Raw genomic sequence first — 14,108 nt, forward strand, 5'->3', positions numbered from 1 at the left:
CAGGTGTGCACACACACACAGACACACACAGATATACACTCAGGCGCACACATGCACAGGCACACAGGCACACACATATACACACAGGCACACACACAGGCGCACACACACAGATACACACATACACACACAGGTGCACACACACAGGCACACACACAGGCACACACACAGGCGCACACACAAAGATACACACACAGAGGCGCACACACACAAACAGATATACACACACAAACGCGCTCAGTAGCAGGCACCTGACCCCCAGCGGCTGGTGTCTCGGTGGGGGGTCTGAGGCCCACCAGTTTGAGGAGCAGGGCCGCTTTGGCCACCCACACAGGTTCGTATTGCCTCCCTGTTCCTCTGCCCGCAGGGTCTTCCTCCTCCAGCGAACGTATCGCTGCCCTGAGACCAGCCCTGACCTGGTGCGCGAGGAGGTGGCTTCCTCGCCGCCGCTGCCGTGGGAGCGGCTCCGCCTCTCCCGTGTGGTCCGCGCTCCTGCTCCCTTGCACAGTTAAGGAGCCTGAGGGTTGCCGCGGCCACACGTCCATCGAGGAGGAGCAGATCCCAGCCTGGCTCTGCCCACAGCCCGGCCCCCTCCCCCAGCTGGGACCCCAAAGGGAGGCGCGGAGATGGAGGCTCCGCCTCCCGCGTCCCGCTCCCTCTCTGGGCCCGAGCCTCCTCCGGGGGCAGCCGGCCTGCGTGCTTCCCCTCTTCCTTCCACGCGAGCCACCATCCTGCCCCCGCTCCTCACCAGCTCATCCCCGGGGGCAGAGAAGTGAGAAGCTGAAGATCCCACAGAGAGAAACACCCGACGGGAGCCCGCGTTCCATCGAGGGCAGGGGCATTCCGCCGCCTCGCATGCACCTGCCTCATCCGCGTCCTCCGCCCGCGTCCGGGGCGCAGAACCAGCCCGCGCGGTTCCGGTCTCGGCGAGGGCGGCGGGGGCTGAGGATGCACTTCCAGCGAAGTGCTCTGAGAGTCAAGAGGGGCCGAAGAAGGAGGCTCCTGTCTCTGGTGCGGGTTCCCGGGCACCCAGGATGGGCGAGGGCTGGCGCTCGGTCCTGTGGGGCAGACACAGCCCTGAGGGGATGATGGTGTGAGTGCTGGTGCCGGGGCCGCATCGCTGGGGCCAGTGGGTGGTGACGGCGGCTGCTCAGCCGGGGCCGCGGGCTCGGGGAGCCGAGGACCACCTTCCCGTCTGAGCCCCGGGTGCAGCTCTGTCTGCGCTGCGCTCTGAGGTCCTCAAGAATGGGCTTCGGGCAGAGGGTGGGCACCCTCCTGGGGGAGCCCTCAAGGGACTCTGAACAGGAAGCCGCGCTGAGCGTCCAGGCTGCGGACCTGAGCTCTGATTGGAAGAAGCCATGCGGCCCTGGTGGGCTGGAAGGCGGAGGAGCCGTCGGAGCAGCAGAAGCCAGGCCTTGGGAAGCGCTTGCTGAGCGGCTCAGTCCCCAAGGTCTGGGCGGAGACCTAGAAGCAGGGCGTGCACCGGGCTGGAGGTGGGCAGCGTGGGCACCGGGCGGGCGTAGGAAAGTCCCTGGGGATGCCCATGTCCTGGTGCCCCACACCTGTGAGCCTGAAACCTTGTGTGGCCAAGGCTCTGGGCTGGTGGGAGTGCGTCAAGGGTCTTGAGGTGGGAGGAGAGTCTGGGTTCCCCAGGGTTGCCACGGGGCCCTCCTGACAGGGAGGCACGTGGCTCAGAGTCTGGGAAGGATGGAGGCGGAGACGGGAGGCAGAGGGTGAGGGGGGAGCTCTGGAGACACAGCTGGCTTGGACGATGGAGGCAGGGGCCACGAGCCAAGGGATGCAGGCCCCTCCGGAGGCTGGAAAAGCAGGAGACGGGCCCTCCCCCAGCCCCACCCCCAGAGGACATAGCCCTGCCAACACTTGCTTCAGGACTGTGGCCTCCAGAGGCTGAGATAAGCTTGTGTTCGCGGGTCACAGCAGCAGCAGGAGTAACTCAGGGGTCACAAGACGGCTGCGTGGGGCTGGGCCCTGAGCTTGGAGCCCACAGGCTTTGGAAACCCGGTGGGAAGGCGCCCACACCGCAGCCTCGCTCCCGGCCGTGAGCCCTCATGGAGCTGCCCGCCGGTGGACGGGGTCAGAAGCCAGAGGCCAGGAGGGTGGATACTCGCTCCGTGGGTGCAGAGCAGGTGGACGAGGGGGCAGTCGGAAGCTGGCCAGCTGCAGGGAGAACAGGCTCCCCGTGAGTAGCGGGCAGGGTGGGGGCGCACGTGGTCCGGGGGCAGTGCCCAGGGCTCATCCGTGCTGCCCCTCACACATGAGGCTACACACTTAGCCCTTCCCCCCTCAGCAGCAGGACCGCCGTGCAGCCTGCCCCAACTCTGGGGGCTGCAAGGAGACCCAGGGGTTCCCGGACCTCCGGTGCCATGACCTCCACCTCTCCGTATCTAGCTGGCAGCCATTCTCGCCAGGGAGCAACAGGGAGGAGCAGACTTTTCTGTCCTTCCCACGGTAACTAGACTCTCAAGTGGCTCCGGGGATCGAGGGTGTTATCTGCAAAGCTGAGAGCTGTTAGATTTGAGAGCTGAGGATGGCCGGGGCGTGTCTGCAGATGGCGAAGCCAAGGGCTTGCTCTGCACCCCGATGAGAGGACTGCAGAGCGCATCGGTGCCTCAGGCATGCCCAGATCCCTGGAGAGGGGTGACCCACCAGCTCAGCAACACGAGGGCAGGAAGGAGAAGGGCTCGTTCGGCCCATTCCTGTGAGGCAAGGGCCTGCGCCCCTCACGAGTGCGTCTCCCCCCGGGCCTGACCCTGGGCCCTTCTCTGAGCCGCACTCAGCGCCCACCCTCCCTGCGAGAGAAAAAACAGACAGGCTGGGCCTCTCAAGGCTGCGGGCTTGGACACAGACGAGATTAAATGAGAAGCACACATGCATGCGTGCACACGCGTGCTCACGCAGGCACACAGAGCCCGGGCCTCGGATCTTCCTCCAGCTGCATCCTCCTCCCAACCCTTCCGCCGCGGGCACACCTATCAATTACTTATGCTCACAGATGTGCTCTTGGTAATCTCGCCCTTTCCTTGTCAGGCAGAGAGAAGGGCTGAGAGAGCCCAGGCAGCTTGGCAGGACGCGGGACGTGCTCTGCGAGCAGCCTTATTTGCATCAGGCAGAGTGCATTCCCGTGTCACTGCCAAAGATGAAAGCGTGCCCCTCTCTGCTTCTGCGTCCCCTGGTCAGACATCTGAGCAGGCAGGCAGCGGCTCTTACTGGGAGGAAGAGAGCTGCAAGGGCAGCCCCCCTCCCCCTCCTCCTCTCTCCCCCCACCCCTTCTTGCCCGGAGATTCTTTGCATAATTGAAACCGAGGGAACAGAAACGACAGAAGCGAGTGGCACAGATGTTCCCATCACAGGTACCTCGGAGAACTCCAGAGGGCCCTCACTGAGCAGCGCCTGTGAATATATTTCATGCCTGGCTCGCCAAGAATTAGCATTGGAAGTCATCGCTGTGAAGGCAGGGGGCTGGATGGGTTTCAAGCCAGCCCAGAAAGCAGCCGCTCCGTTGCTGGCTGTCAGCCGCAGTCACATCACTGCAGACATCTCTCGCAAAGCCCGTGGAAGCCGGCGTGTCACTTCTGACATCGTGCCTTGTCCCTTTTCCCTGCCTGGCTGACAGTACGCCCAGCGCCTGCCTGTTGCTCTGTGCTGAGCAGACCCAGGTGCCCAGGCCCACAGCCCCGGGGCTTCGCTGGAAGCTGTCAGCTCAGCTCTGGGTCTCGGCAATTGATTTGCCTGCCAGCCGCCCTGGGCGTCCAGGAGAGGGATGGCTGGGGACACCCATGGACATCTGATGTGCCTGTCAAAGGACGGTCACGCGGGATCCAGAAGAGCGCGGGTCCCGCCAGCCTGAGATGATGCCCTGGGGGAGCCTCACCCCCCGTCACCCTGGAGGCGCAGGTGCCCCCGGGGGTCCCGGAGCCCGGTTGCCGTGGCTGCTGCCTCCCGCACCGCTGCTCACCCTTGCTAGGTGTTTCAGATTCTAACGTATTTACCACTTTTGAACATGCGGAGGAAACGTCAGCACAGAGAGGGAAAGCACTGACAGAATCAGCACCAGATCAAGCATCGAGCCTGCCGCTGGCACGCTGTGTGGCCTCGGGCTCGTCGCTGGGCGCCCCAGGCACCGTTCCTCCGTCTGCAGGGTTAAGGCGGGGCCTCCCCCCGCCCTGACAGGCAGTGTTGGTGCTCTGGGCACTGAGCGGGGTCCTGCCTTTCAGGAGCAGCCTGCCAGCCCCCCCCAGCACTCCGGGGAGTTCCCAGGATGCCCCTGCGGGGTCCAGCGTGGGGAGGGCGCGGCAGGTGGGCCACTGCGCCACGCTCTCCGCTGCGCCCTTTGAGCCAGGGGGTCCCTGGGGCAGCAGCGTGCTGTGTCCACTTCCAGGTGCAGCTTATGCAGCTCACGGAGAAGCAGTCGGTGCGTGCAGCTCTGAGCTGGGGCCCCCGTCCCGCCCGCTCTCTGCCCACAGGGCTGACTGCGGTCTGCAGTCACAGGGCCCCGTGTTCCCCGTCTTCTCCTTGGGTCTGGCAGGAGACACAGGGGGTGGGTGGGAAGAAGGCCTGTGTCCCCTGGAGGCGTCGCTGCAGGGTCTCTGTGTCACCGTCCCCGCCCGGGGGCAGCCCACCCCGCATGACCCTCAGGTGTGATGCCGGCTCCTTCCTGCAATCCCTCCAGGCCTGGCCATGGTGACCGAGTGCCATGACCAGCTCTGGGGTTGGCAAAGCACGGTCATCCACTGTCCCCACACTTTCTGAAGGGGCCCTTGTTTAAACGTTCCTTAAGCTCATGTTGTCTGTGTGTCCAGGGCCCCACGGGACACAAGGAGGCAGCTGAGTCCCTGGGACCAACCGAGGAACCATTCCCAGCCCTCTGGGCCTCCCGGGGGGCAACAGAGGGATCACTGGGTGTCAGCAGAGGAGCAGAGCCCAGGAGACGGGGCAAGGCCGTGAGCCTCTGCCCTCCCCTCTGCTCAGCAGAGCCCGGAAGCTCCGGCCCCCATCCATCTCTGTGCCTCCTCACGGCCACCCCTGCATCCCGGGCCTGCTCGGGGGTGCCCTGGGCACCCTGAGCCTGGCTCCTGGGCGGGGCAGGCGAGCCTGCACACAGAGGCCTGCGCGTGTCTGGAGGCCTCTGTGACTCCATTCCAGGGCACTACTCACAGCACCGCCGTTTCAGGCCAGGAGCGGAGCTGAGAGACTGGGGCTTGCCGGGGATCTCCTCTCCCAGCTGGTGGTGTTTATGAAGAATCTGAGAGCACGAGGAGGCCGGCGGGGGAAAGATTCCCATCCTGTGATTTCAGTTCCGGGAGGGGTCACAAGGGAAGGGTTGGGGGTGATCCCGCTCCAGGGCGGATGTGGAGAGTTCCCTCCCAGCACGTGCCACCTGCTCCCCGGGGTAGACGGAAAGAAGGGAGTGTGTGTCCATAAGCGCTGGAAAGAGCCGCCGGTCTTCACAGCGGAATTCCCCAAGTGAACCCCAGCGCAGACACAGGGTGCAGGCGGCCGGAGGGAGGTTGGGACACCAAGCCCTTCTCCCGGCCGAGCGGCCCGCGCCGCTGAGTGACCTCTGTATTCTCCCTGGGACACACACACACACAGAGAAGACTGAGTGTGTGACAGAACGGGCCGCACGGCTGTTGCCCCAGTGCCTTCAAAGCGCCCCCTCCACGGGCTCCTGGCAGCCGTCCTAAGCCGGTCTCCGTACCGACGAGAGCTGTGGCCTGGTTCCTGTAAACGGTGTGATCTGCCGTCTCCACCACCCTTCTGCCATCCCTGTGAGCTCTCACAGAGCTCACCGCGCCCCCTAGAGGAGGGGTGCATGCTTGGGGGGCCCCTCACTCCCAGCTCGGCTCCCCCGGGAGGGCGGGGCCCCCCACGGATGGCCCGCAGGGTCAGGCAGGGGTCAGCCCCCTATCCTGGCCGGGTTCTGGGGCATCCCCTCAGCAGCACCACAAAACACTTCGGGCCCAGAGCGTCCCCTACTGGAGCCCCCTCCTCCACACGCCCCGTGTCCAGCTGCTCAGGAAGTCCAGGACATCGGGCCCCAGGTCCACCCCAGAGTGTGGACCCCTGAAACCCGCCCCGAGTGCCCCCTCCTCACCACGTCTGGGCCCACCCCTGTCTGAACCCCTGGCCTCACATGGGTTGGTTCCCTGGAGCCCCCGCCCATGCCCACCCACCAACCTCCATCCTCCACAGCTGGCTCCCCTTCCAGTCAAGCCCCCCAGAGGCCCCAAGTCCCTCTGAACAAAAGACAAAGTCTTTGCAATGGAAACCATTCCTGAAAGACTTCACTCCATCCGACCACCCGGGTCTGTTCAAGACACCTGCAGTCTCAGTGCTGATCATTTCAAAGGTTAAGAAACTGGATTTCCCTTGATCAAATAATGAAAAGAACACGCACTCAGGACTCTAAAGTTTGCAAACAATTGTCATGAAATGTGTCTTATTTCATACACACACCAAAAAAGCTTAAGAAATAAGGATGGTACGTACATTTTTTAAATTGATTTTTTGTTGAAGTAGTCAATTTATAATGTTTGAATTACTGCTATACCGCAAAGTGGTTCAGTTATACACACACATACACTCTTCATCAGCTCAGCTCAGCCGCTCAGTCGTGTCTGACTCTTTGCGACCCCATGAACCGCAGCACTCCAGGCCTCCCTGTCCATCACCAACTCCTGGAGTTTACTCAAACTCTTGTCCATTGAGTCGGTGATGCCATCCAACCATCTCATCCTCTGTTATCCCCTTCTCCTCCTGCCCTCAATCTTTCCCAGCATCAGGGTCTTTTCAAATGAGGCAGCTCTTCCCATCAGGTGGCCAAAGTATTGGAGTTTCAGCTTCAACATCAGTCCTTTCAATGAACACTCAGGACTAATCTCCTTTAGGATGGACTGGTTGGATCTCCTTGCAGTCCAAGGGACTCTCAATAGTCTTCTCCAACACCACAGTTCAAAAGCATCAATTCTTCGGTGCTCAGCTTTCTTTATCGTCCAACTCTCACATCCATACATGACCACTGGAAAAACCAGCCTTGACTAAACGGACCTTGGTTGGCAAAGTAATGTCTCTGCTTTTTCATACGCTGTCTAGGTTGGTCATAACTTTCCTTCCAAGGAAGAAGCGTCTTTTAATTTCATGGCTGCAGTCACCATCTGCAGTGATTTTGGAGCCCCCCAAAAATAAAGTCTGACACTGTTTCCAGTGTTTCCCCATCTTCACACTTCATATTCCTTTCCACTGCGGTTTATCATGGGATATTGAATATAGTTCCCTGTGCTAGACTGTAGGATCTTATTGTTTATGTACATCTTTCTAAATAAGATTGTTGACGCTAAGAGGAGGTAAGTGATTGCCCAATAATGCATGATTAGTAGCTCGTTGATCCAAAACTCCAGTTCACACCCAGGGCTCTGTGAGCGCCATGATGCCAACCCAACGCACTCTAGGAGTAGCAAATTAGACCGAGTGTCGTGGGGCCCACGTGCAGAGGGCTGGGCTGGGTGCCATGCAAAGCACACACACAAAGCTGATTTTACCTGAAGGAATTGTTAGCCCTGCCCAAAGGTTAACGGGCAAAACCATGTGGACCCACAACCTCAGAGTGGGTGAGGCCAAACAGAGGCTGCTTATGAGACCTCCGCGTCTCCATGGGGACCCGAGTCCCGTCCTGGCCGCTTCTGGTCAGAGACACAGGAAGCTCAGCACCAACAAAGCCCCTGTGTCCACCGCTGCAATGACCTCAGGGATGTGTCACGAGGTTTCGGGGACCCTGAAGCATCGGGGTTCACACTGGAGTCCCAGCCCAGCGCCCACCCACACATGCTGAGGCTCCTGTCCTTGAGAGGCAGGTCTGTTTCCCGCTCCTTGAACCTGCTCTGGGTGTGTTACCAGGTCTGACCTACCGGACACGGCAGAAGGAACGCCGTGTGGGGTCTGCACTCCTGTTCGTGCCGAGCTGGGTCACCAAGCCGCAGAGCCACCCACACCCAAGGGAGACCGACAGGCGGAGGGGAAACGCGCCACCACTCAACACACGCAGCCACCGCCGCACACCGGCCAGAGTGAGGCCCCCGTGAGCTCCGCCCCAGCTCACGCATCCCCAGCGTGTGGACCCCCGCCATCCTGCCCAGGAGAGACCCTGAGAAACCTAAGCTGCTGTTGGAAGCACGAGAATCATGGAGCGATTTGTTGAACCACGACAGGTAAGCCCCATTGGGAAAGTAAATGGCATGGTCTTCTTAGAGGTGGGGCAGCTACAAACGCTGAGTTTCCCTTGGCCTGGGACCCTGGGCGATTGTAGAAAGCGCACCCCCACCCTCCACTGACCTGCAGGGGCAGGGCACAGGGAGCCTGAGCAACAGGCCGCCCGCCTCATGGACGCCACCCCGCGGCGGAAGCCTGGCTCCTGCAGGTCACACTCAGCACCAGCGGCTTACCGATCATCAGGCTTGTGTGAAGACACGCAACAAAAGTTTGATTTCAGCTGTTTCAAGTTTTTTAAAAATAATAAAGGGTGTTACCTGTTGACCCGAAACTCCTGGTGGCATTTCCAGGGTCAGAGCCCAAGCGGGAAGCCAGGATGGAGGCTCATCGCCAAGGCTCTGAAACCCGGACCAGGACCCTGCCCTTAATCACACTGCTCTCTCTGGAGCTCAGCCCGAGATTTCGCGTCTCTCAGCACTGCGGTCATTCTCTGAGGCAGGGGTTCTTCTGGGTCTTCTTCTTCTTCTTGGATGTGGACCCATTTTAAAGTCTTTATTGAATTTGTTACAATACTGCTTCTGCTTTAGGTTTTGGCTGTTTGACCACAAGTCTCGTAGGATCTTAACTCCTTGGCCAGGGGTCGAATCCCCAACCCCTGCGCTGGAAGGTGAAGCCTCAACCACTGGACAGCCAGGGAGGTCTGAAGGGCTTCTTTACTGAACCCCCTCCTGCCCTGCGCTTCTCCCCAGAGCCCCTCTCCTGCTCCACCAAACATTTCCTCTATTTTCCCAGAGCATGTTACCTCTGCCTCCGTCGGCACTTATTAAATTTAAAATAAGCATTTCCACTAAAGAAATGTGCGAATATTACTTATATTTTAAAAGAAAAAAAATCACCCCCCAAAACTATCAACAGCCTGTCATGAGAGAAGAGAGATGGATCCCACTGAAGACTAAAACATCCTAAGGTGTCAAGGCCATTCCGCGTGGGGACAGCAGTCAGGCAGAGTTCCGTATGTGCTAACGAGAGCACTGGTGTTTTATGGGATGGAATAAACGACATTTATGACATCATCAATGAATGATTAAATTATGTTTCTCGTATTCTGTGTACAAGAAAAAGTGGAATTATTTTAGGACTCTTTTAATTCTCCAGCGGATCTTCCCGACCCAGGAATTGAACCAGGGTCTCCTGTATTGCAGGCGGATTTTTACCAACTGAGCTATGAGGGAAGCCCAATTTAAAACTCCAAATGGTGTGTGTGTGCGCACGCACTTAATCTCCTGCTCAGATTGGTAAACTTCAGTTATCTGCAAAATTCGGTTCGCTGCAGCATCTCATCACTCCATGAAGCTGGACAAATGACACCTTCCCTTGGGAATGGGATAAATCGCCATAAATAAAGCATATTTAGACTCTAATGAAGTGTTGGTTATTTAACCTTTCAGAGTTTCCATGAAGCTGATTATAATTGTGTCTGAAATAAATGCAGTGTAATGACTTGAGAACCGGCCTTAGCATCAAAGCAACAGCAATTTCGGGGCGCGGCTGTGAAGGGGCTCAGAGGCGGACGCGTTGACAGAAACTCGGGCTGGGTTTGCCCTTCTATTAACGATCGGGAAGAAAGAGCAAAGATGCAGTCAGTGAAAAGCACGGAGTCCAAGGTCATCCAAGAAGCCAACGAGTTCGCATGATGAGCGCGGCCGTGTGCGGAGGGCCCCCGCTCTCCCAGCATGCTCTCCTGTCTCCCCTCCACGATGAAGTCAGACCGGCGTCAACACCTCAAAAGGACCCCCGGAGCAGGGACGGCAGAGACCGGCGGCACATGGACCTTTGACCGTGGAGTCTTTCCTTTCCCAGAGAGAACAAGCGTGAGAGTGCACGCTGCCCAGAGGACAAGCTAGGTGACCGCTGATGGGCACGGTCCCAGGTCGCTTTACAGGTGGACTTTGCTATTCATCTCACAAGAGCTCTAGAGCTGGGTGTTACTGCCTTGCTTCAAGATGGCGAAAGAGGGGCTTGGAGAAGTCGAACAACTTTCTCAAGAAGAAAGCAGACACCGTGGTGTAATTAACTCAGCCTGTGTTTCGGGGTGTGGCACTTAGATGGGTCAGAGGCCAAAGAAGGGAGCGTGTGTCTGTCACGTGCCCTCAGAGGACGCGTGTCGAGGCTGCAGGACACGCCCTGGGCTCGGCAGACTCACACCGTGACCTCCCGGCCATGCCCTGGAACAGCAAGGTGGTGCGCCGGGGCTCCTGCCCATCTCTGAAGATGCTGGGGACGGGGTGCCAGACGCGGACATTGTCACAGTGGTTGAAGCAGCGCGCGCTGGAGGGTGGGCTCCAGAGGGGGAGCTCGGGCCGGGAGGAGGTTTGGGGCAGACGGAGGGCAGCTTCTGTCCTTCCCATGTGTCCCCCGCACATCCCATGGTCCTGCAAAGAGCCTGTGTCCAAAGTCCAAAGACTTGGGCGTGAGTCCTGGTTCTACCAGATGACAGCTTCATGACTACGGTCAGCTTGATCTCTCTGAGCCTCGGTTTCCTATTCCTAAAGGACACAGGCAGCATTCCTCTGTGTACTAGTGCCTACGTTTACTGGAGAATCGGATGAGGAGTCTCTGGGAATATACTTCGTGAGGCATAAATTGATCTGCCAAGTGAGGGTTGTATGTATGTGTGCGTGTTCAGTCGCTCAGTCATGCCTGACTCTTTGCAAGCCCACGGACTGTGGCCCACCAGGCTCTCTGTCCATGGGTTCTCCAGGAAGAATACTGGAGTGGGTCCCCCTGCCCTCCTCCGGGGGATCTTCCCAACCCAGGATGAAACCCACGCCTCCTGTGTCTCCTGCACTGGCAGGCAGGTTTTTTGTCACTGCTCCACTTGAAAAAGCCCAGGTGCTTTTTATAATCATACAAATAAATGCAACCAAAACAGCTGCTCAGGGAGTGCATGAAACTCTGTCACCTCAGCACCGGGGAGGGGGTGAGCTGCCTGCACAGTGTCTCCCTGGCCATGCTCATTTATTTATCGCACTGTACGTTGTATCCCAGGTACGTATTTATCTTATAGCTGGAGGTCTGCACCTGCCAGCTACCTTCATCCAGGTATGACTCTGCTCCCCACACTGTGCGCTTCGTCCCTGACACTCACTTACTTTGTAACTGGAAGTCTGTGCCTGCTCAGCTCCATCGCCTGCTCCACTCACTCTCTCACCTCTCCCCTCCAGCCGCCGCCTGTTTGCTCTCTGTATCTGTAGCTTCGTCTTTGTTGAATTATGCTTGTCCGTTTCTTTTGTTTTTTAGATTCCGCATATAAGTGAAAATGATATCTGTCTTTCTCTGGCTGACTTATTTCACTTATAATATCTTCTGAAAGTGAAAGTCACTCAGTCGTGTCCAACTCCGCAACCTCATGGACTGTAGCCTGCCAGGCTCCTCTGTCCGTGGGATTCTCCAGGTGAGAACACTGGAGTGGGGAGCCTTTCCCTTCTCCAGGGGATCTTCCCAACCCAGGGATCGCACCCACGTCTCCTGCATTGCAGGCAGATTCTTTACCATCTGAGCCACCAGGGAAGCCTTCTGCAGAGGATCTTCTCAACCCAGGAGTCGAATCAGGGTTTCCTGCATTGCAGAAAGATTATTTACCGACTGAGCTACCTGGAGGCCCATAATATCTTCTGTGCTCAGTTGCTACATCATGTCCAACTCTTTGCAGCCCCATGGACTGCAGCCCACCAGCTTCAGACTCTGTCCGTAGGATTTCCTAGGCAGGACTATTGGAGTGGGTTGTATTTCCTTCCCCAATAATATCTTCTAGGTCCATCCACTTGTCACAAATGGCAAGATTTCAAAGTTTTATGGCTGAGTAATATTCCATTGTGTGTTTGTATATATATATATATATGATTTTCCAGATAAGTTAGTGGTAAAGAATCTGCCTGCCAATGCCCGAGACACAGGAGATGCATTTTCGATCCCTGGGTCAGGAAGATCCCGCAAAGGAGGAAAGAGCAACCCACTCCAGTATTCTTGCCTGGACAATCCCATGGACAGAGGAGCCTGGTGAGCTACAGTCCATGGGGCTGCAAAGAGCTGGGCAGGACTAAGCACACACGCACGCGCACGCACACACGCGCACACACACACACGCACACACACACACGCGCACACAATGTGTTTTCCGGTCGTCTGTGGATGGACACTGACGGTGCTGTATACCCTCGGCTGTTGTAGGTCGCACTGTGATGAATATCGGGATGCATGCATCCTTTCTAATTAGTGTTTTTCTCTTCTTTGGATAAATACCCAGAAGGGGACTTCTGGATCATAGAAGAGTTCTATTTTTAAGTTTCTGGGGCGCTTCCATGCTGTCTCCACGGCGACTGCACCATAGTGGCGAAGCTCATGCCGACTGTGCAAGAGCTCCCTTTCCTCCGCGTCCTCGCCAAGACTCCCATTTGTTGTCTCTTTGGTGACAGTCATTCTGATGGATATAAGACGGGATCTCCTGGGATTTGCGTTTCCTTGACAGCTGGTGATGCTGAGTACCTTTTCATGTGCCCGTTGGCCATCTGCATGTCTGCTTTAAAAAATAAAGTCAGTTCAGGTCTTCTGCCCACTTTTTGATTGCATTGTTTGTTTTTCTGATGTTGAGTGGTATTTCTTTGTGTATTTTGAATATTACCACGTATTCTATTGTTTGCAAATACTTGCTCCCATTCAGTAGGCTGCTTTTTCATTTTGCTGAATCACAGTTTCCCTCGCTGTGCAAAAGGCTTTTACTTTGGTGTTGCCCTATTTGTTTATTTTTGTTTTTGTTTCCCTTACCTGAGGAGATATACCCCCAAAATACTGATAAGACTGATGCCAAAGATAATACTGCCTACATTTTCTTCTAGAATGTTTATGGTTTCCGGTATTATATTTAAATTGTCGATCCATTTTGAGTTTATTTTTGTGTATGGTATGAGAAAGTGGTCCAGTTTAATTCTTCTACATGGAGCTGTCCAGTTTTCCCAGCACTATTTCCTGAAGAAACTGTTTTATCTCCAGTGTGTGGTCTTTACTCCTTCATCATAGCTTAATAAGCTCTCAAAGCTGTGGGTTTGTTTCTGGGCTTTCTACCCTGCTCCGCTGGCCTGTGGGTCTGTTTGTGGCATGCCAGCGCCGTGAAGCTCTAAGTACTGCAGTTTTACAATATCATTTCAAGTCAGTGGTACCTCCCGTTTTGTTCTTCATTAAGAATTCTTTGGCCATCTGGGGTCTTTTGTATGTTTGAATCTGGAACTGGAACTTGCTCTGGTTCTGTGAAGCCTGCCGTTGATATTCTAATGGGCACTGCGATGATTCTGTAGATTGTCTTGGGAAGTGTGAACAGTTTAACCACACTAATTCTTCCAGCCCATGAGCTGGTTTGTCTTTTCATCTGTTTGTGCCGCCTTCAGCTCCTTTCAACAGTGTTGTATAGTTTTCTGACTGCAGGATTTTCTCTCCTTGGGTAGGTTTATTCTTAGGCACTGTGTTCCTTTTGATACAATTGTGAATGGGGTTGTTTCTTTAATCTCTCTATCTGATAGCTCATTGTTAGTTATAGAAACGCAACAGATTTCTGTGTATTAATTTTGTATCCTACATCTTTGCTGAATTAATTGATAAGCTAATGCGCAGGACCAGGTCCTGGCATGGCTGGCTGCAAGGTCGGGGTGTCCAATAGCTGATGTCAGCCCTGTGGTGGGCAGGGCCCAATGCTGCCTAATGGGGACTGAGCTTCAGTTTTGCAAGATGAAAAAGTTCTGGAGATTAGTTACATGACAATGCCTTTATATTACTGAGCTGTACACTTAGAAATGCTTAAGATGGTAAATTGTATATTTGTGAAAAAGAGA

Source organism: Ovis aries, chromosome 2, assembly GCF_016772045.2.
Source record: "Ovis aries strain OAR_USU_Benz2616 breed Rambouillet chromosome 2, ARS-UI_Ramb_v3.0, whole genome shotgun sequence".
Classification (NCBI taxonomy): domain Eukaryota; kingdom Metazoa; phylum Chordata; class Mammalia; order Artiodactyla; family Bovidae; genus Ovis; species Ovis aries.